This window comes from Prionailurus bengalensis, chromosome A1 (assembly GCF_016509475.1).
Source record: "Prionailurus bengalensis isolate Pbe53 chromosome A1, Fcat_Pben_1.1_paternal_pri, whole genome shotgun sequence".
Classification (NCBI taxonomy): Eukaryota; Metazoa; Chordata; class Mammalia; order Carnivora; family Felidae; genus Prionailurus; species Prionailurus bengalensis.
In genome coordinates, this window is record NC_057343.1 from 125,159,072 (window position 1) to 125,183,122 (window position 24,051).

At 40.0% G+C, this 24,051-nt stretch overlaps 1 protein-coding gene across 2 annotated transcripts in view; it reads right to left on the minus strand.

Annotated features, from left to right (window-relative positions):
- ANKRD55 (ankyrin repeat domain 55) overlaps positions 1-24,051 on the minus strand; it is a 177,506-nt gene that overhangs the window by 96,601 nt on the left and 56,854 nt on the right. The gene's annotated exons all lie outside the window — the stretch shown is intronic.

Genomic DNA, 24,051 nt, shown 5'->3' on the forward strand with positions numbered 1-24,051 from the left:
ATGACCACAACTTGTTTTGATAAGGACATATAATTTATGATATGTATTCTTTCATAGAAAAACTACTTTGTTTTTAAAAATTTGTTTGTTTGTTTGTTTGTTTTTGAGAGAGAGCATGGGGATGGGTGAGAGGCAGAGAGAGGGAGTGAGAATCCCAAGCAGGCAAGGGGCCGTTACACAAGGCTCAATCCCACGAACTGTGAGATCATGACCTGAGCTAAAATCAAGAGTTGGATGCTTAACTGACTGAGCCACCCAAGTGCCCCAATAGAAAAGGTTCTTTCTTATCTCTTCCTTCTTATATTTTCTCACTGCCTCATCATTCATTTTCCATTAAACACATTGTCTGGTCTCAATTCCCTGTGACAATATTGCTACTCATTTACCTTTCCTATGTCAGTCCCTCTCCCCAAGATGCCCTGTGTTCTTTTTATTTAAAACACAGGCAGGAACTACTTCTTATAAATCATTATGCAAAATGTGCTCTATAGATAAGTCTCTCAAATTTCCCAATGCTGTGAGGGTTTTTTTTTTGTTTTTGTTGGTTTTTTTTTTTTTTTTTTTTTTTTTTTTTTGCATTAGCCATGAAAGCCAAAGTGAGAAGGCTCAGTGGACTGGTGAAGAAAGTGACTCATACTAGCTAAGGAAAGCTGGCTCAAGCTTGCCTAAATGACCTACCTCGAATTTAGATTAACTTCCTTTTCATTCATTTGCTCATTGATTCATCAATTCCTATGGAAGGATTAGCGCACTCTGGTCATCTCTGTAGGTTCTGATGAGGCAGGCATGAGCAAGGTCTCCACACTCAAACAACTTAACACTCTTGGGTGCATTATATTGTATCCACTCATTTCATGAGGCAGCAATATGAACTTTCTCCGTATAAAATATGGTATATACTTTGTATATATATATACACATTATTCTTAAAAACAATTTTTTTAATGTTTATTTATTTTTGAGACAGAGAATGAGTGGGGAAGGGGCAGAAAGAGAGGGAGACACAGAATCCAAAGCAGGCTCCAGGTTTAGAGCTGTCAGCACAGAGCCCAATGTGGGGCTCGAACCCACAGACTGTAAGATCATGACCTGAGCCAAAGTTGGACACCTAACCGACTGAGCCACCCAGACACCCCTATACACATTATTCTTAAAACAGTTTTCATGTTGCTTTGATCTTATAACTTGTACGTTTTAACACTCATTCACTTGCATAAACATTTAGTGATTAGTGTGTACCAGGGACTCTTAGAGCTTGAAATAGATCTCCTTTCACAAAGATGTCTGACCATTTAACATTCATTACCTTATCTGGAACTTAATCATAAATTACTGATATTTTGCAATGTGTTTTTAAAAATTTGTTATATGATCATGTTAGACTTACATTCACAACTCAATTCTAAGTTCCCAGAAGGTTTGAGCTGAAGGATAGGTCTTTTGTCTCCCGCAGTGCCAAAAGAGTGCTACACTCAGAGCTGCCAGTAACAGATACTGATTTTTGTTAAATGTTAAATGTTAAATGCCCAAATGGACAAATCTAACCTTTGGTAAAATGGTGAATTAGACAATGGAGACTTCCAACAGTGGGTGCTCCTCCTGTCCCCTTCCCAGTCTGCACAGTCCCATTCCTACTTAGTACAGACATCTCCATTTCTGACTTTGCCCTATGTTTTCCTTTTATCTTAGTTTTCCAGGCTACTGTAAACTTTTACCTTCATGCATATCATGATAGCAACTTGGTGAGTATTTATCAGGCATTTCTAACATGCTGACTTTAATCTGGAGCAATGGCTTTATTCATTCATCCATCCATCCATCACATGATACGTATTTAATGAATACTAATTATGTTCCAGGCAATAGTGTTGGTGCTGGGGGCATGGTGCTGACCAAACTAGGTATGTGGTCCCCATTCATAAGAAGCTTTCAGTTTAGGGATGATTTAGGAGACTACCTTTTGTGGCCTCCCGGCACCTCAGAGTCCTTGGATCACTAGAAGCCTGAAGAAATATCTCTGAATGACCACCTTCTGTAAGAACACAGTAACCCTCCCCATATCTGGGCAGACAGAATGTTCTTCCTTCTATCCTATGCTGATGAATAATGCTGCTCTTCGGCTCTCTAATAGGCAGGTTTGCTACCCTACTTTGGCCAGATGAAAAATGCTAAGGGTTTTTTACCCTGCCTCTCACCATGAGCACTAATATTACAATAGATGTCCACAGATTAGAATAATTTTTGCCTTTATTTTAAAATCCCAAATAGACATTTTTTGAAATTTTCTTTCTCTGAATTGTATTTGTTTCATTTCTAGACTTCCATATCAACTGGAAACTGTGGGGATTTACCTTTAAATGCATCTGGGTTGTGGCCATTTCCTCAGTAACCTGATGGTTTGGGAAAACACAGAAAACAAAACATAATAGAAACTCAATCCACGATGCTTTTTAAATGTCTGTGTGGATGGTAAATTTACTGAACACCTCAAAACTCTTTTTAAAAGTTCTAACTTTGGCCACAGATCCTTTCCTTCTATTTTCAACTCAGGAATGATTGGCCAAGTTCAAATGAAGTCCTGTGGTTTGAATTAAGTTAGCATGTCAGAGAGGTCTGGCTCCGGCAAGCTCACTCCTCCCCACCACTTCCTGACAGACTCTCAAGGGTTTAGAACTTACTTTTCTTTGCATTATTTTTTCTGAGAGGAAATCCTTGTGAGGAATCTAGTTGGACTTGGCTCTCCAAAGTTTCTTGTAGAATTAGAAAAACAAAATTTGAGGTTATGAAGCAGGTTAATGGGAGAGAAGCCTGTGGTTCTTTGCTCAGAATAGTTGCTAATGAGGCCAAGTCTCACTCTGTAAAGCTGCTGTGTTTTGTGACCACAGACTGTACCACTATCACCTACAAAGAGGATGGGATATGATAGACTATATTGTATCAGTGCCAGTCACTGCCAACTGCAAAAACAACATACAACGTGACACATGAAAGCCCCAATATGATTGTTGTAGGCTAAAGCAATGCTTCTTCTTTAAAAAAAATTTTTTTAACGTTTATTTATATTGAGAGACAGAGAGAGACAGAGCATGAGCAGGGGAGGGGCAGAGACAGAGAGGGAGACACAGAATCTGAAGCAGGCTCCAGGCTCTGAGCTAAGAGCCCGATGTGGGGCTCGAACTCACAAACCGTGAGATCATGCCCTGAGCCGAAGTCGGACACTTAACCGACTGGGCCACCCAGGTGCCCCTAAAGCAATGCTTCTTAAATTTTAATGGACATACATATCACCTTGGGATCATCTTACGGGGAAGATTCTGATTTAGTAGTTCTGGGTAAGAAAGATTCTAGATTTCTACCACATTCTCATATGATGCTGATAGTTGGTCCATTGTTTATGTAGCAAGGAGCCAGAATATTTTTCAAATACTAAGTAACATATACACTTACTGGGCTTTTACACCCAAGGTTCTCTATGGAATAGTAAAGATCTAGAAATATTAACTAAGTCCCCAAGGGGCCACAGAAAATGTATTTGTAACAGAAGTGAGCCAGAGGTGGGGAATGGTTATTGACAGCATTACCACCTTGAATATCTGTGGCTGTTTTTAGGTTAAAGAAGGAGTACAGGCCTATAGGTGGATGTTATTAGGGTCATATACCCTGAGCTTCCCTCAAGCTCTGCCCCCATTCTACTTCTGTGCATTTGGGCAAATTCTTTTTCTCCTAATTAGCACACTGGAGATAATGGTGGTCTTCACCTTAAAAGGCAGCTGTAAGGATGAAAAAGGATAACAAAACAGTGGTGTGCTGAAGCCAGCACCTACTGGTCCTCTGAAGCTGACTGTTAAATATTGAGGAATTTTGTGAGGTGCTTGGTAGCTTGAAATTAGCAATGGTGAGAATATTTACCCTATGGAAAACAGCAAATGCTACTGGTAAGGGCTCTTCCTTGTGTTTCTGAGAGCTGTTTTACCAGCATACCAGTTTTTATAAAGTACTTAGTGCCACGGGGCGCCTGGGTGGCTCAGTCGGTTAAGCATCCGACTTTGGCTCGGGTCATGATCTCGCGGTCCGTGGGTTTGAGCCCCGCGTCGGGCTCTGTGCTGACAGCTCAGAGTCTGGAGCCTGTTTCAGATTCTGTGTCTCCCTCTTTCTCTGATCCTCCCATGTTAATGCTCTCTCTCTGTCTCAAAAATAAATGTTAGGGGCGCCTGGGTGGCGCAGTCGGTTAAGCGTCCGACTTCAGCCAGGTCACGATCTCGCGGTCCGTGAGTTCGAGCCCCGCGTCGGGCTCTGGGCTGATGGCTTGGAGCCTGGAGCCTGTTTCTGATTCTGTGTCTCCCTCTCTGTCTGCCCCTCCCCCATTCATGGTCTGTCTCTCTCTGTCCCAAAAAATAAATAAATGTTGAAAAAAAATTAAAAAAAAAAAAGAAAAAAAATAAATGTTAAAAAAAAAAATAAAGTACTTAGTGACTAAAGACCTTGTGAATACTACCTTAGCTACCTTATCTGAATTATTCCAGCACTTGTGGTTTGAAACACATCATTTAGCACTAGACATTGTATAGCAGCTTCCTTTTCAATAAATTCTATAATAGGGTTCTTCTCAAGAGTGGGTCTCTTGAAACTGGAGGCTGCAGAGGTATTACATATTCTGCCATATACCATGATTGATCATGCCTTATTTTTTGACTCTCCAAGGAGACTACTGAGCATAATTTCAAAATCTTTGGAGTCCATTACTCCAAAAGCCCTTGATTCCTTTCACAGGAAGAATCAGAGTCCAACCTGAATAATCTCAGGACAGATTCCAAGATAATAATGCCTCTCCAAAATTTTTTCAATGATAATGTGAACACTGGAACAGGGAGAAAGAGAATACATAGAAGTGCTATAAGAGAGGTCTGTGTCCCAGTCATAAGCTTTCACACATTTGTCAAAATAACTGTAGTTGGTAGATTAATTTGGAAATGGCACCTGACACAGCAGATAGGGAGGTAATGTCCCTCTGTGTACTTATGCTGACAACTAGATCTAAGAATGAGTACAGTCATCTAATGTGAACGCCCTCAACTCTCTTCTCCTTTTCTTCTAAATTTTTCTGTTCCTTCCCCTAGCCCCAATCTCTTCTGCTGCAAAGAAAGAAGTGTCTTTTCTCCTTGAGAATGCTAGGCCACCATTAGCGCATCTCATTCTACACAAAATCTTCCCAGAGAGGCAGATTTGCACAACCATTAAGAGCAATGACTAAGCCTGACTAGCTAGGTTCAAACCCCAGTCTTGCAACTTGATGCTGTTTAAGCTATGCCTTATTTCCCTCATCTGTAAAGTCAGAATCATATTAATGACTTCCCATAAGGTTTTTCAGTGCATCAAATTGATTTAAATATGTCAAGCTCTTAAAAGCAATGCCTTATACAGAGGAATTCTTATATACGTTTACTATTAATGCCATCAATTATTTTATCTCTCTTGCAACTTCATCCTATTCCTTCAAGATCCTTTTCCTTAGCCTACATGCATGCTCACATCTTTCAATCCTTAAAAAACAAACCAAAATAATATAAGACAAAACTGTGATGTTTCTTCAGACAGGTTTGCCTTTTCTTTCCCAGCATGCTTTTGGGGGAGAAAAAAGTCTACATTTTCTCTTTCTTTCCTGACCACCCAATCTTTCCCTGATCCATTACAATTTCAGTTCAGCTCAGTATGGGCACTATTGTGCAGATACTCTGATGGACACCTGTTCTGATGGAAATGTTAGGATTCACTGCACGTTTGGCTGGTGGAACTGATTGGTAATGCCTGCTTTGAAAAACATACAGTCTCAAATAGTATTTTCCACACATCTCAGGGCTTCTACCACTTGGGCATCCAGTATTATTTGGGGGGGTAGAGGCAGACCCTTGGCAGTTGAGCCTAGGCAATGTGGTATGGTGGAAAAAAATGGTGAACTTTGTTACCACAAGACCTGGGCTCAAGTTCTCATTCTGTTCTACACATTGTAGATCATTGTAGATGCTTCACTAATACTTGTTTAACTGCAGTGAATTATTTCCCAGCAAATCACTCAGGACCCTTGCCTTCTTATTTTTATGCTAATGTATCAGTAATCCCGGTTGAGTCTGACTACGGCAGAGTATGAGTGGAGGTTACTTGATTGAGCCTGTAACTCAGGCCCTTAGGCACAAGAGTGAATAACCCAAGGGCTTTGAAAGGATTTTTCTCTCTGAAGGAAGATGAAGGCAGGAAGATGAAATTGGTCACAGGACTCAGACCTGACCCTTTAAATGGGGCTCAGATGAAATCCTCTCCTGCTTGAAGTCAGTCTGGTTTTTCTCTGGTATCATCTATAATATATAGTGTCTCTTTCTAGTTCTGCCTCTAATCTCTTTTTCCTCTCAAGAGAATCTTAACCCCTCAAGTCCTCTTGTCATATGTGTTGAAAAAAATTCCCAATGTTAAGAGAATCATAAAACATATTAGAACAAAAAATTATCTTACCTACCTTCATCTTACAACCAAACCCAGAGAGTTGATAACTAAACCAATAATCATCAGAGAAAATAATTTTCTTTCATTTGTAGGAAGAAAAATAAGGAAGTTTGGATTATTGCTCAGCCGGTTGAGGCGACACTCCCATTGCATGAATACAGCATCAACAATTTAATGACATCAAGGGTTTGAGGGTTTCCTTTACACATCATCCAAAAGGATGTTTTCATATGAGCTTGTGCCAGATAAGGGTTTTGAAATGCTGAGTGACATCCAGCAATCCCTTGTTTGATTTCCCAATCTTTTTGTAAGACACAATTTAAAACATCTCTATTTTCTTTCCACTGAAAGTGGTGTTGGAGCAAACAGATTTATATTAAGCTTACAAAGCAGAAAATTAAAATTTTAACCAAACTGTCATATATCTTGTTAGCTCTAAATTACACTAAACTGGTATGGTAGGCTTTGAGTCCCTAAAGTAACCATCTTTTTGGTATTATATAGACCTAGGGTGCATGTTTCTGGGTAAAACAATGCCTGAGTCCTTCTTTGGACCAATTTATCCTATGTGTTAATAAGAGATGTACTGAAGAAGTTATACATGCAGCAACATACCAGCCTTTAGGCAACTTTTGCTTGATGGAACATTTCATCTATTTGCAGGAATTAAGCTTCCAAAGCATATATTCTGACATTTCCCTTTCTTTCCCTCAGGGAAAGAAATTCTATTGCAATCCAAATTGTGAAATAGAGGAGGAAAAGAGATATTAATTTGCAGTGTGAGACTTTAGGCATGATAAGGTTTAAAGAAACAAAAACCTAAATTAATCTCTGTATCTCCAATAACAAGCTTAAGCTTTCCTTCATCCAGCTAAACAAACAAACTGAAATTCTATGGGCAGAGGAATATAGTTGTCATTTTATTTTAATATTCTCTTTGTTATAATTTAAGATACAAAGAACATACAGGGAGAGGCTTTAGCTATTTGCTTGATAGACTGAAATATGAGAGAAGTGATTTTCATTATCAGGCAATAAATAATTGATGGAAAAAGATGATGATCTCTGAATCCCCTTCTGGCAATGATAGACTCCACAAGACGAAATCAGCCTGTTGAAATACTATTCGTGTAATTCTGTTTGCATGGAACATACTCCTGTGTATTAAATTCTATGCTTACCATGCACAAATAGAGATCCCAATCAGAATTCTTAAATTTTTCGGAGAGACAAACCAAATAGTTGAGTTAGAATGATGTATTAGAGGAGATCACTATTGACTACTGATGAAGAAGTATGTATAACATACTCATTGAATGCCTGGACTAATATTTGGTGCCCTTATTCACTATCCCAACATGCTTCATAAATCAGCTGCCTATTCTCAGACCTACTGTGCCCCCAGTAATCAGAAAGGAGAAGTGTGTTTTAGTCCAATTTTCTCTGCACAGATAGGTATAAACTAAGTATACATCTTGTCCCTTCTGCTGGCTCATGAGTCTTACATTATGACCCCTCAAGACCACTTTCCAGAGCAAGTCCTTTGTGTTGAGAACCTTTCCTGCCCATTGGTCAGTTACACTTACTCTTCAAGGCTAGTGTCTGTGAGTCAGGTGCCAATGGTGAGCTATTCTAAGACCCAGCTCTTTGGTTACAACATAATCACCCTCTCAAATAAGCAGATTCCTTCAGACATTCTGACATCAGGAGGACATCCAGTCCAGCACCCTGATTTTACAAAGGAGAAAACCAAGGCCACAGATGTGTGTTGACCTAGGCCAGCACTTTCTCCACTGTTCCATGCTGAGCGGAAATTAACATTGGTTTAGTATCTTTACTATTGCCTTCTGGGGATGATCTCCTAGCCCAGGACCTGCAACTTTGAGAACTGGGCAAAGTGAGGGGTAGAAATAATTTATCACACTTTTCAACACAGAGATATGTCTACTACTAGCTGTGAGTCAGCTCTATTAGCCTTGATTGCCCCATTGGGTGGCTAAGTCTGAATTCACTCTGAAGGAGCTAACCTGAATTCTTGTCTCTTGCCCCATCTTTTCAATTCCCTTTAACTCCCAGGATCCCTAGTTGCTATCTGGCAACAGTATTTCACTCAAAACTTTCATGGATAATAATATGCTCATAATTAAGAGATGATGTGCATTAAGAGTTTATTATGGGGCCGATGCTCTGCCAGGCTCTTTATGTATATTTTTTTTCATTTAATTCTCACAGGAGCCCTATGAGATAGGCAGTATTAATAGCTCTACTTACAGATAAGAAAATTAAGAGGTTAAGTCACTTGCCCAAGGTCCCTGAGCTAGGTTTTCTAACAGAGGTAGTCTAACTTCAATCCTAAGCACTGACTCATATTATCAATAAACCAACAAAAACACTTTGAGCACTGACCATATGCAAGCCATTCAGCAAGGCTTCTAGCCTAGATGAGGTGTCTGGACATCTGAAGACATGTTTAGAAACACATTATGGAATAACACATGGTAAATAATAAGTTAATAATGGGCTAGGGTGGGAGCTTAATCTTTTTGTGTGTGTCAGGGACTTCTTTGGCAGTCTGATAAAACCTATGGACTCCTTATCAGGATAAGTGCATAAAATAAAAAGCATGGAATTGCAAAGGAAGCCAATTACATAGCAACATAGTACAAAAAAGTTTCTAAATGTTGTAATACAGTGGTATATAAGCTTTTATATTAACACATCATAAACATCACCATTTTGAGAACCAGTGACATGGAGAGGAAAAGCAGTGGGTACTGAGGGGCCAGAGGGATGGGAAACCAAGTGGATGTGCAGCTCAAACTGCTTCTCATATCTTCCCAGCTCACCCAAGCCCATGCTTCATTCCCAGAGAGTGTAAACTGTATATGTATTTTCATCGTGCTGTGCATTGCCATGTACTGGTTTTTCTCATTGCTCCATAATAAATTGGTTTGCTCACAGCTCTCTGAATAGATACATTCCTGCACTGCTATCACATCTATTGACACTAAACTCCCACATCTCAGAGAGTGACTTAAAAAAATTTTTTTAACATTTATTTATTTTTAAGACGCAGAGAGAGACATAGCATGAGTGGGGGAGGGGCAGAGAGTGGTGACACAGAATCTGAAGCAGGCTCCAGGCCCCCAGCTGTCAGCATTGAGTCCAATGCAGGGTTTGAACCCATGAACCATGAGATCATGACCTGAGCCAAAGTTGGACGCTAAACCAACTGAGCCACTCAGGTCCCCCCTTAGAGAGGGATTTTAAAAGATAGTGCAGCCACATTTCTCTGACATTTCTTCCTCAGAAAGCAATTTTAAAACCACAGTTTTAAATATCAAGAAATGAATTTGGATAGATTTCAATAATTGCAAACAGTCACATTTAATTCCAAGAGTGAAGTTTCGGTTACAGCTTTTGTGCTTTTTGTACTAGGGTGACAAGAGTTTCTTATGTAATTACAATGGGGAATTAAAATTCATTTCACTGCAACTTACTTTTAGCAGAAACCTCACTCTGAATTAAACTAGGCTGTTTATAATTATTGACACCTACTTTAATTCACTTTATGGTATTCAGAACTGTGGTTTTGCAATTGTCTTTTCAAGGAGAAACAGCGGTGTTTCTGGACTATGAGCAACATATGTTATCAAGATGTGGTTTTAATTTGCATTTTTCCCATGAGTAATGATGCCAAGCACTTTTCATTTGCTATTTGACCATTTTGATAACCTCTTTTGCAAAGTGCCTGCACAGGATTCTTGTCCAATTTTAAAAATTGCGCTATTGTTTTCTTATAGACTTAGAGAATTTTTAAAAAGATATTCTCGATATAAATCCTTTCTAGATGTGTGTGTGTGTGTGTGTCTGTATGTCTGTGCATGCCAGTCTAAGGTTTGCTTTTCCATTGTCTTAATAGTGTCATTTATTAAATGGAATTTCTGAATTTACTATCTGAATTAAATTAAAATTAAATTTCTGAATTTAAATATCTGAATTAACTAAATCCAAATTATCAGTATTGCCTTTGTCCTGTTTAAAAACGTGTGACCTCCCCTGAGGTCCTGAAGATATTTCCTGTGTTTTCTTCTACATGTTTTGTTGTTTTACTTTGCACCTTTGGGTATATGATCCATCTTGCATTAATTTTTGTGTATTGTTTGAGGTATTTTTTTTCCCATTTGAGCCAGCACTATTTATTGAAAAGACTGTCCATCCTTCTTCCACTGAATTGCTGTAGTGTCATTGTCATGAATGAATTGATTCATCATATGGGTGTGGATCTGTTAAACTCTATTCTACTAGTCTATTCCATCATCTACTGTCTATTCTTATATTAATATCACACTTTTAATTATGCTAGCTTTGATATCTGGTTTTATTTTTCTCCCTAAAGATTGCCTTGATTATTCTAGATCCTTTGTATTTCTGTGTACATATTACAAATAGCTTGTCAATTTCCACCAATTAAAAATGATGCTAAGAGTTTCATTGGGATTGCACTGAGTCTAGAGATGAACATGGAGAGAACTCATATCTTAATGTTACATCCTTGAATCCCATGTTCATAGTATAGTCTTTCATTTATTTAGGTATTCTTTTACTTTTCTCAGTATATATATATTTTTAATTTCTTTTTAACATTTATCTTTGAGAAAGAGAGAGACAGAGCACCAGCAGGGGAGGGGCAGAGAGAGATGGAGACACAGAATCTGAAGCAGGCTCCAGGCTCTGAGCTGTCAGCACAGAGCCTGACACGGGGCTCAAACCTACACACAATGAGATCATGACCTGAGCTGAAGTTGGATGGTCAACCGACTGAGCCACCCAGATGTCCCCCTATCTGTGGTTTTAAGTGTAGAAGTACTGTGTATCTTTCATTAGATCTCTTCTGCATAACTGAAGTTTTTGGTGCTTTTAAAATTTTACTCTCTAATCGTTTGCTTCTTTTTAAAAATAGATTTATTTCTTTGTTGAAATTCTCCAACTTATCTTCTATGCTGGCTACCACTTCCTACATTTTCTTGAATATATTTATCATGATTATTTTAAACTACCTGTGGGTTAATGTCAGTATTTGAATCACCTATAAATCTTTTCCTATTACCCATATTTTTCACTTGGATTTCAGTACTTTGATCCTTTTAGTTTTTATTATATTTTCACCAACACCAAAATTTTTGGTTAAATGCCAGATGTCATCAATGAAAAATTATAAAGACTTGAAATGATGTTATCTTCTTCCAAGGTTAAGTTTTCTTCTGTAGGTTTGTAGTCAAGATCTTGAGAAAACTTGATTTTATGCTTTTTGGGGGGCTAGTCTAGTTTGTTTTTTTCCTATTCCTATGGATTGGTCCTTATTCCTATGGTATGGCTCTTATTCTTAAGGCATGGCGCTAAGGTTTCAATTCGAAGCCTGGGATTTGTACCAAGCTTTCTCCATCTTAGTAAGGCTTTAATTATGACTTCTACCTCCCCAATAGTATTGAATTCTCTGATCAGCACTTTAGCTACCCAGCTTTAGGGAAATGTGTATGCAGAATTTCAGTCTCCTTCTCTGCTGGCCTTCCTCCTCTAGGACTTTGCTCCCCAAGTAGCAAGCTTCAAGCTACTCCAAACTCTGACTTCTGCCTCTTTAGCCCAATAAGACTACTGTTGTATATCCTTGTTCTGCAACTTGTAAATGTCTTTAGAAAAATATCTGGGAAGAATGTGGAACTCATGTCATGGGCTTTTCTTCAAGTATGGTCTGTTTTTGTGCCTTCAAACAATTGCTTTAAGTATTTTGTGCAATGTTTAGGTTGTTTTCAAAGACAGTATTAGTATGATGTCAATATTCCATGGTGTCTGGGTCAGGCAGAACTATTTTTGTGGGAAAACGAAACAAAACTTGTACTATGTTTCTCAGAGAGCATCAACTCATCTAAGATTGGAGGTCAGGGTGGGATGTAAGGAGAAATAAGAAAAGATCAATCATTATTCATGAAGGATGAACCGCGCTGGAAAATGAGGCTTAGACAATGCATAAATGACTACCTAACCTTTGAAAACATGGTGAAAATTATATTTAAAAGATTAACCCTGATAACTTAATGAATCAAAACTCATACTGCTTCATACTCATTTTCAAAGGAAAAAAGATGAAACCACATATGGTTCTGTAACTTTCCTCTGAAAATTGTTTTTAAAAATAAGTTTGTCATGTTTTTAGTTGGGCATATCCGCAGTGTTTAACACTGGTCAAAAGTAAAAGCATTTGTAACCATAATTGTCCTAGAACTTTGTGATGAAAGTAATTTAGAGTAGCCAACTCTTAAGAATTTATGGCAACAAAGTTTTTTTTTAATGTTTATTTATTTATTTATATATTTTTTTAACGTTTATTTATTTTTGAGACACAGAGAGAAAGAGCATGAACGGGGGAGGGGCAGAGAGAGAGGGAGACACAGAATCCGGAACAGGCTCCAGGCTTTGAGCGGTCAGCACAGAGCCCGACACGGGGCTCAAACTCACGGACCGCGAGATTGTGACCTGAGCTGAAGTCGGACGCTTAACCGACTGAGCCACCCAGGCACCCCAATGTTTATTTATTTTTAAAAGAGATAGAGAGACAGAGTGTGAGTGGGTGAGAGGCAGAGAGAGGGGAGCACAGAAACTGAAGCAGGCTCCAGGCTCTGAGCTGTTAGCACAGAGCCTGACACAGGGCGCAAACTGGGGAATGGTGAGATCATGACCTAAGCCGAAGTCAGACGCTTAACCTACTGAGCCACCCAAGTGCCTCATGGCAAGAAAGTTTTAAAAGCAATGTAGGAAGGGTGAAGCAGAGAGGAAAAGACTAGATGGGATATTCCTAAGGAGGTGGGTTTCTCAGATCTGGAAGAGCACTGGTATAAGGAACAGGAATGGCTACAAGAGTCATCCCAGGGATGATCCAGTCCAGTTTTCTCTGTCACCTCCCCTTCTAGTCAGAGGCACCAGAGTCCTGAGGCTGCCCCTGAACTCCTATGTGTGTCCAGAGGACCTCAGCTGGGGGTGAGGAAATTAAGAGGTAGATCTGCTATTTGCTGGATGTATGAATTTTACCAAGTTACTTAATCCATCTGTTAAAGAGCTTTTGATTCCAAGTAATAGAAACTAAGCCTCAAAGGCTTAAGAAGAATTCATTATCTCAAATATATCTTAGAGTCTGAGGTAGAACTTCTTTAGGATTGGTAGATTCAATAGCTTGATAACATCACCAAGAATCTAGGTTATTTCCATATTGCCACTCTGCCATCTTATGTACTGGTATTGTCTTTAGCCTTTTGGTTCCCTGAGTCATATCTAGACACAATACCTGAAGGAAGAAACCTCATCTCATGATTTATTGAACATAACTAGGTCTCTTGTTCCTGCCTAAGCCAATCTCCAGTAAGGAAAGTGGAATTCCTGTGACCAACTCCTCGATCTGTATATAAGCCAGAGCCACCTGGGGAGAGACGAGCATTTGAATAAAAGTGAATTCTGCTCACAAGGAAGAAGGTTATTAGGTAGATAACCACTGGTATCTACTACACTTGAATTTGCTGAGCCTTATTTTCTTTATCTGCAACATGAAGAAATAATAGTATTTGGCTTATAAGATTGTTATAAAGGATTAAATGCAAAACAGATGGGTTATTCCTCCAAAAATTTCTGTTAGGCTTGTATTCCCATATAACTTCTGAAACCATGCGCCATAGGGTTAAAGATTGAGACAAACAGAAAATTTAAAGATGGTTTTTCAGAGACTTGTTTCTCCTTAATCAGTTATTGTTTCTTTTTGGAGCCCACTAACAAATCCACTAGCTGTCTCCAAAGAGACCTGGACTGACACACATGAAGGTCACTGATATGATTCTAGCCTATGAATAAGCTAGGCTCTGCATTCCTTCCCAAAGATAAGGAGTCCCAGACTCCATCCAGTTTATAACAACTTTTTTTTTTTTTAACATGTACATAGTCTTCTCCTAACAGATCACCTCCTGATGTCAGGGGCCAAATTTTGCCCCATTTTAATGTTAAGTCTCCAACCCAAAGTGAACATGGGATGTATGTTACATATGTTTGCTCAGTGCAGATGCTCTATCTTTCCTCATGAATAGTCTTAAATTTCCACACCCTTTGTATATAATCCCAAACCCTATGACTATAAAACTTGTTCTAATCTTAGGGGAGGTGGATTTGAGGCCTGCCCTTCCATCTCCTCATTCAGCTACCTCTCAGATAAACCCTTTCCTTGCTGCATACATGCCTCAGTGATTGGCTTAGCTGCATGTCAGGCATACTAACTTGGGTTTGGTTATGCTTCTGTTCTATTGATAACTCCTCACAGCTACCATTTATTTTTGTCTTTATCAAAAAACATTTTTATTTATTTATAAATAAGAAATAAATAAAATAAATTTATTATAAATTCATCTATAAATAAAATTAAAAAAAAAATATATATATATAGCTGTTAGCACAGAGTCTTACATGGGGCCCAAACCCATGTGCTATGAGATCACGACCTGAGCTGAAGTTGGATGCTTAACGACTGAGCTACCCAAGTGTCCCTGTTTTTATTTATTTATTTTTGAGAGAGAGAGAGATAGAGACAGAGACAGAGACAGAGAGAGCAGGGGAAAGGCAAAGATAGAGGGAGAGAAAATCCCAAGCAGGCTTCTCACTGTCAGCACAGAGCCCAATGTGGGGCTCAATCCCATGAACCATGAGATCATGACGGGGGCTGAAACCAAGAGTTGGATGCTTAACTGACTGAGCCACCCATGCACCCCTATTTTGATCTTGATGTCATATGCTACAATAGGTGCCATATGTATGTGTGTGTGTGTGTGTGTGTGTGTGTGTATGTGTATGGCAACCACCAAAAGTGTATTCATGCATTCTTTTCATTCATTCAACATATATTTGATTGCCAGTAATCTCACTTTACAGACAATGAAACAGGTTTAGAGAGGCTGACTAATATCTTTAAAGTGACCTAGCAAGTGAGTGGCCAAGTTAGATACGTGCTTAGGTCTCACTCCACAGCTTGCAGATCCTTTATGACTTCCTTTCCTGAAAGCCTCCTCAGGGTCCCATTTCTCCAAGTTTAACCCATTAAAAAAGGGTGGCTGGGAGCAACTAACTGCAGGTTGTCAACTCACACTCTAAGGTACAAAGAAGAGAACACAGTCTTGTTAGATCCCACACCAGCCCCTCCCCTGGAGCTTCAGGTAATTCTGTTCGGTTCCAGCAGGTGGCAGGTTGGTATCAGTCAACACTTGCCTCCTCTACTTCTACACAAGCAACTGAAGTGAGAATGACTTTCTTGGCAAACTGTAAAAATCAGACTCATCACTTTTTGGTCCCACTCTCTAGGAAGGACAGCTGGCTCTTGTCAGCTACTCTTGGGCATGAAGCAAGAGATGAAATAAACTGCATGTGAATCAACCTTTTTACTTGAAAAAGTGCTCTCATTTTTATATGCACATTCATCCCACTTCCAACAGATTTTTCTTAGAAAAATCTTAGAAAAAGCTTAGAACAGATTTTTCACCTATCGTTATCGACTGTGTTGTTTTATCACTTAAATGCTGTGAGCTCCCTAAAGTGGTGGGTAGAGTTCCTTGTCTTTAGACACCCAACATCAGATACACAGGTGTATAGTGACTACTCAGTCAACATTCGCAGAGTGTTTGTGAATGTCTTGGAGTGGGGTGATCTGGGTTTGAGTTATTTGGGATGTCCTTAGTAAGTCATGTGCTCTCTGAGCCTCAGTTTTCCCATTGGTAACAGACGGTGATGATGTTGATGACAATGATATCGGTGGTGATGATGATAATTCCTAAGCCCACTTGGTATGACAGTGACAGGTTTATGAAAAGGACTTAATAAAGTACCTGACAGAGATAGTTTTTGGATTTAAGGTGAATGTGCCAAAGTTGCACAATATACTAGTGGTTGTCACTCCCTGATAGGGGTTAGAATATAAAATACCCGGGGCCAGAATTTAGACAGATCCCACTGGGGACATCTTATCTCCAGTTGTCATTTCCTGCCCACAGCTCCAGTATTACCTTTGTCACCTCACATGGAGAATCACTGAAGTGCTTTACTTATTGTCTGTCTTGATTCCAATTCTACCTTTTCCAACACTAGTTTCTAAAGGTATTATTCAAGGAGGTCCTTCCGTGACCTGCCTTCCATCTGCTTTTCCCAAGTGACCATTTTCCACTCATTCATGTACATGCACAAAGCATCCACAGCAGGCAGCAAGTTCATTCCTGGTAGCCCACCCTGCCTTGAGCATCTTCAGTTCTCTGCCTGTGTGAATTCTCTCACTCCCTCTTCTTCTCCACATTATCCCCTGAACCACACTCATCCCTCGACCCTTCTTCCAAGAAGGTTTCCTCTAGCCCACACTGATCTCCTACCTTAGAACCCTGAATGTTCTCATGAGACAGTACAGATCACTGGATACTAGAGGACATAGTCTTGGTTGTCACACAGCCTGCAATCAAATCCAGGCAAGTTATTTAAACTTTGTGTGCCTCAGTTTCTTTATTCTCAAAATGAAAATAATAATAATATCTACCTCATAAAGATGTTTTGGGGATTTAATGAGAAAATGTATACAAAGCATTTAGCGCAGTGTTTGGAAAAGTGTAAGCATTCAATACATAGTATTTTATTATTATTACCACTATTACCATTAAATAGATTACTTGATATTCCTTATTGCATTTTTGGATCATGTCGCCTCTTCATAGTAGGTCAGTCAGCCTCCTCTATTCAAGGACCATATTTTGTGTTTATTTGTAACCCTTGCATTGCCTTGTGAACTCCCTGAACATGATAAATATGCCACAGCTTTTTATTCGTCAGTTTTCCCTAGTATTAAGCAATAAAACTTACCCTCAAGTTAATTTTTAGCAAAGCCACATAGACACTGGTTGAAGATTCCATTGAAACATGCCAGGAATCTTTACAAAGTTTTCTTATCATTAGACATTGGCCACTCAAAATTCAGAGAGTAGTATGTATGACTATAACATACATTTTATTAAGTCAAAGAGATTACTTTTTTGAGAGAGAAAGAGAAAGACAGTCAATGTGTGCACATGCATGCAGGGAATGAGCAGAGGCAGAGGGAGAGAGAGAATCTCTTTTTTTCATAATTTTTTTAACATTTATTTTTGAAAGACAGAGAGAAACAGAGGGGGAGCAGGGGAGAGGCAGAGAGAGAGGAAGACACAGAATCTGAAGCAGGCTCCGGGCTTATCAGCACAGAGCTCAATGCGGGGCTTGAACCCACAAACCACAAGATCATGACCTGAGCCAAAGTCAGATGCTTAACTGACTGAGCCGTCCAGGTGCCCCAAGAGAATCTTAGGCAGACTCCATATGCAGCATGGAGCTTGACGTGGGCTTGATCCCATGACCGTGAGATCATGACCTGAACCAAAATCAAGAGTGGGATGCTTAACCAACTAAGCCATCCAGGCACCCCAAGATTACTTTTTATACAGTTTGGGGATTATCTACAGGATAGGAAGAAACGGAACAGAGAAATGTGACAGGTGACAAAATAATACCCATAAAGAATAGGACATTTATAAAGTTTATCAACTATAATGAACTTGAGCCAGTCTCTGATCTCCCAAATATCTCTGCTCCACACCCCAACTCTGTGTTGTTTGATGATGATGATGATGATGATGATGAGTAATGGCCCAGGTCCAGGATTCTGCTGCTTTCTCCTTTCGTTTTTATGATTCTCAAAAGAAGGGCTAACCTGCTTTCTCTCTCCTTGCCAGGGGTAGATGCAGTTGCAAAGCTCTTCTCAGTCCCAAATAAAGATTATTTTACCTGTGGTCCTAGGAGATTTAGCTCTATTTCTCAAGCCTTTTGTATGTGTGCTGGGAAACCCTCGGGTGAAATGTCACTTCTCTGGAGAGTTAGGGGATCTTTCACCACTTAGAGAAGCCTAATCTCACATTGGGTGTGAGCCTTACCCTGGGGCCCTCTGCTGGCCATGAGAAACAAGAGCAAACAGCAATTCTTTAGGACAAGGAACCCTGAATTTTGTATTGAAAGTAACACAGAGAGAGCCAAGAATTTTCCTGTTCATCAGGGCCATCACAACTTGGGTTATGAAAATAAAATGGTGGGAGAAGAGTAAGCTAGAAATAGCAATACAAATCTCCTTCTAAAAAGAGGATTAACAACTGGATTCGGGTCTCAGTTCAAAAGTTGAAATTAATTTAATACACAGTGCTAAAAAATATCTCCTACAGGGAATACCTGTAATGTACAAATGTTTTGTTTTCAGTGCAGGCTCAGTAATTAGTAGAGATTGCTAAATTGGCTTGAGCAAACCCACTGGAAAGCATGTTCCTTACCCAGTAACACGCTGCTTTTCCCTGGGCTTATTTTAACTCATGCACCAGATTACCAAGGTATCATGGTGACAGATGCCAGAGAAATACCAAAACGAATGGACGGAATCAGACACTCAAATACGTTCAATAGGCAGGGCTTTCTGATTACAGAATGGGCTTTGTGGCCCACTGGCCCAAGCTTTCATTAACAGCCCTTGCCCTGGCTCCCTACAGAGATTTACAGCCTGGCCTATGCCTGTTTTGTTGCTGTGGCCAGAGCTTTTGCTCTACCACAGGCACCACCATAGGAGAACATGGGCCCAGGTGCCAACCCAGCTGAAGGGCTTCTCATAAACAAAGAAGCAACACCTGGTGTTTTTCACCCAAAGGGCCAGAGCAAGAGAAACCAAAACCAACCGCAAATGTGACAACCTCAAACCTTCTCTTGGCTCATTTTCTGATCAAATGAAATAAAATCCATATACAGAATAATGAGAGTAGACATTTCTACCACTCCAGAGGAGAAATAGATGAAGAGTTTGAACAATTTAAAGAAAACCAATGAGAGATAGATGTCACCATGTAGGAAATACTGACAACACGGGAGAAAATAAATCAGTCAGGCCACCCCTGAAGAGTCATGTGCAGTTAGGGACAGGGCACTGTTTGGAAGAGCCTTGGCCATCCCCAAGATGCAACACATGCCAGCAGCCAGTGGGGGTCAGAGGTACTCTATGTCTGAGAAAGAGAGAGAGCCCCAGGCTGAGTCTGTCTACTGCTTGGCACCTTTAACCTCAAGACGGACAAATCCTGCTAATAGGAACTCAGCAGGAAGTCCCTGTGAGTCCACACTTCTCTTCAGGAAGAGCAGGACCATGAAAACATAGGAGGCAGCTGATCTCAGATGCTTTACCATAAAGATTAATTCTGACTTCAAAGCAATTTGCTTATTTTACATTTTCTTGCAGCAATAACCCTCCTGCTGCTTAGTAGATGCAGGGTGGTCATTGTTCTCAGAGTCAAGCATGTAAACACACAGAAGCAAGGACTCTATTCTACATCCCTCACCCTATCTCTTCAGAGCACAGGACTTCCCTTCTAATAACTTTTCCTTGTAAGTCAGTGGCAGTTTGAAGACAATGCTTAAGTGGATGGGTAGGTCTAACTGGTTTGTAGGTTGCACAGGCATCCATGATGGAGGTGCTTATGCAACCTCAGGAGAGCCAATTGTGTACATCCCTCTACCACCTAGTTGAGTGGTGTGTGTTGGTAGCTTAACATTGGTCATGGTGAGAGTATTTACAGAAATGAGCAAATGCTGCAAATCAGGGCTCTTTCTCCTAGAAAGCTGACTTTGTTAAACATGTAAGCACAACAATGATTCCAGGGGAGGTTTAAGAGTAAATCATTTAGCACTATCATCTATCACGCACAGACCAGAAAGCATCTAGTAAAGAGAAAAAGGAACGATATCTGATTATCCTAGAAGATCTTCCAGTGTGAACCATTCCTGAAACTACAGTCAACAATTCCATAAAAAATTCCTTTCGAGGACTAGCAAGAAATTAAGTAACATATTCTTAAATAATTTTTAACTGTTGAATTGCAATACTAAGACCCATGACCCCATGTATGCTTTTTCCCTTTCTAACTTTGGGCCTTGGGGAAAATGTAAGCCTCCTTAGAAAGTCTATAACATACATTTTATGGTTTCAATCTGGAAGACAACAAGGGTCACCTTTCTCTTTTGTGGCACACAAGGAGCCATAGAACAATGGCTCATGTTATACATGTATTGTACAACTTATAGATTTAAACCCACAAAGTAGTCAGCTTTTCTTAGAGAAAACACTCTTTCACAGGCATGGACTAACTTTCACCTTCGCCAATCATCAAAATTGCCTGAAGAAACACATTCAAAACGTCTGTTGTGCCATAATTTTGTAGCATTTTCTACAAAAGACTGATGTCCAGGCTATTAGTTCATAGTCTGTATTTTTATCATTGTAATCAAATGTCTAAATGACAGTATTGGCCTGATAGGGTCCTGGCAACTTAATGACGATGGCCTAACAGGGGTGGCAGCTCACTGGGTTTGGGAGATAGATTAAAAGTAGGGGATAAAGAGGATTTTAGAAAATAAGTGAATGTAATAAAGTGATGAAAACGAAGTTTCTCACTAGAGAAGGGAGTAATAAATATAGAAAGGGAGAAAGCTGGAATGAGTCACGTTGCATAGAGTTAGAATTGGAAGTTCAGTGCAAACTTAGAGTTCTTAATATGTAGAATTAGATGCAGAAAGAAATAGTGATGTACATTCTATGTATGTATACAAACACCTCTATATCTCCATATGTATGCATATGCATACACATGTATACCACATACATAAATACATGTATTTCCTAGCTCTATCCCTGAGAGCTTGGGGGTAGGAAAACCCCAATAATGAAGAGTCTACCTAGAGCCCAGATCCTGGTTTCTAAACACCAGCCTCCACTAAAAGGGAACAGCTTTGATGCCAAGGCTGGAACAGGAAAAATATGACATGTTTAGAACATCTCATAATTCCAGAAAATAATCAAAGAGTAATGGAGACATGTCCAAGGGACACAGAAGACAGAAGGGGTGCCAAATGGTCCAATTTGGGATGATTTGATATAAATGAAATCATAGCATCAGATTAAGTCCCATTAACTAAAATGGGCATCCATTAGTTTTTCCTAATATTAATATGTAAATGAACATGTAAGGGGAAAAGAATAATCTTCCCTGTAGTACAATACCAACTAATAATGTTCAAGAAACTATGGAATTAGAAAAGCACAGTTTGAGACCCATAGTGATCATTATTTTAGGCAAAAATTATCAAAAAGATTCTAAAACTAGTGGGTAAAAGTTGGGTGAAGAATGGAGCATTTACATAGCCTTAAAATATTTCCCACAAAACCCTTATTAATTGCAAAGGAAAAAAAGAGTAATCTTATAGTAGAGAACCTTTGTAGACACCATGCTACTCAAGAGCTCAAAGTTTACTTCACCACTAATAGGATAAACCAAGATCATGTGTCATATTATGGGATGCCATGAAAATACATCATCACATCTGTGATATTCCTGCCCCAAATGCATAATCTCACTTTAATTTAATCATGAGGAAGCAGAAAACAAATCCAAATTGAGCCATTTCCTTGAAACAAATCTCCTCAAAGGGTATTTGTGCATGCAGGCACATGAGCACACACACACACACACACACACACACACACACACACACACACACACACATTCTATTAGTTCTGTTTCTCTGGAAAATCCTGTCTGATAACAGTAACAATTTTGGATTCAGAAGCTTTTGATAATTCAGGTTGTTAATTTTAAGTCTTTGCTCAAATATCACATTCTCAGAGAGGCCTATTCTGATCACCATATTAAAAATGAAAATTAGAGGCACGTGGGTTGCTCAGTTGGTTAAGTGTCCGACTGTTGGTTTTGGCTCAGGTCGTGATCTCATAGTTTGTGGGTTCAAGCCCCACATTGGGCTCTGTGCTCAGTGTGGAGCCTGCTTTGGATTCTCTCTCTCCCTCTTTACCCCTTCCCTGCTTGTGTTCTCTCTCTCTCTCTCTCTCTCTCAAGGTAAATAAATAAACATTAAAAGATGAAAATTAATTATCTCTCTATTCCATATTCCTGATCCCCTGACCCCACTCTATTTTCTCCCATAGCAATGTCACTTTTCACATACTGTGTTACTATCATGTTTATTTTCTATCTCCCTTATCCAGTGTATAAACTTCACAATGGCAGGTGTTGTGGGAAAAGTTCCCTGGGAAAAACTCTGAGGTGGAGATTTGTGCATAGGATGCTTATGGGGGTGGGTAATGCTCCTAGGAACAGCAGCCATAAGGGACTGAGGAAACAGGACTGGGCAGAGTGTGTAGTGCAGCTGAACACAGGTCTCAGCTGATCCCAAGGGGAGCTCTGAAGATGGGGTAGTGCCTCGGCCTGTCCTGAATTGAGACAAAAGGGGCTGGGCCTTTGTATCCCCACAGCAGCCAGTCATTGGACACAGGGTGCACCAGGGAAGAGGCATTACCTTGGGTAACACAGCTCCTTGTGGCCAAGGGCAGATCCCAGGAGGAGTCAGTCATGGGTCAGCAGCCAGCAACACTCCTGGCAGCTGGGGAATGGGCAGAGTGATCCTGAATGGGGGAATCTGGGTGGTGCACCCCAGCAGCAGCCACTAGAGCAGGATCTTTGTCTATTGGTGTGTGCCCAGCTTCCAGAAGGGGGTCAGAATTATTGACTGGATGGGTGGGCACATGAATGAACGAGCAAATGAATGAATGAATTCCTTTTCCAAAAGGTCAGCATGCACACAGACAGGATGTGGCCACGAGTCTCAGTTGACAAGCAAATTTACAAGAGTGTAAAAATAGAAAATAGGTCAATGTGAACAGACAAACTTTAAGATAGTCGAATATCAAAAAGCAGCAAATGAGAGAAGAGAGGCATGGGGCTTTTGGAAACAGTGGCAAGGTTGGATATGGCATTGAGTACATTTATATTTCAAGGAGATTCCAAGTCTTCCACTTAGATTGTGAGCAGTTTATTGTAGGACCAGGGTGTGCTGTTGCAGGCCCGAGGGGCCCAGGGTTAAAGAAAGCATCCTGCTAATACAAGGAGCAACTGGCTCCCGTGACAGAACTTTTAACAAGCCTTTTCTCATATCTGTTGACTTAACGCAGGCCAGGGAATTCTTTGAAAGGCAACATGGCTATAAATCAGCAAGTCCTGTAACGCGCATTCCAGGGACTTGGAGGAAAAGTCTGCACACAAAGGCACCTCTTCTAAGTCTTTAGGAATGCCGTGGTGAGTGGCCCTGGGAGTCTTGGGGTTAGACTGGGGCTGGGAATGGAAAACATCTCAAAGGGAGGAGCAGGGAAGCACCAGTGACAGTAGCACAGCATGTGCTAAAACCCTGAGTACCCAGCACCCAGCTCAGTGCCTAATACTAGTGGATAATCAGCACTGAAGGAATTTCTGTTGAATGAGTCACTAAATCATAGTCAGTTTTCTTGGTTCTGGCCCTGGTTCTGTCATTCATTGGCTGTGCGACCCTGAGTAACTTCCTTCTTTGAACTTTGGTCACCTTGTGCATTAACTG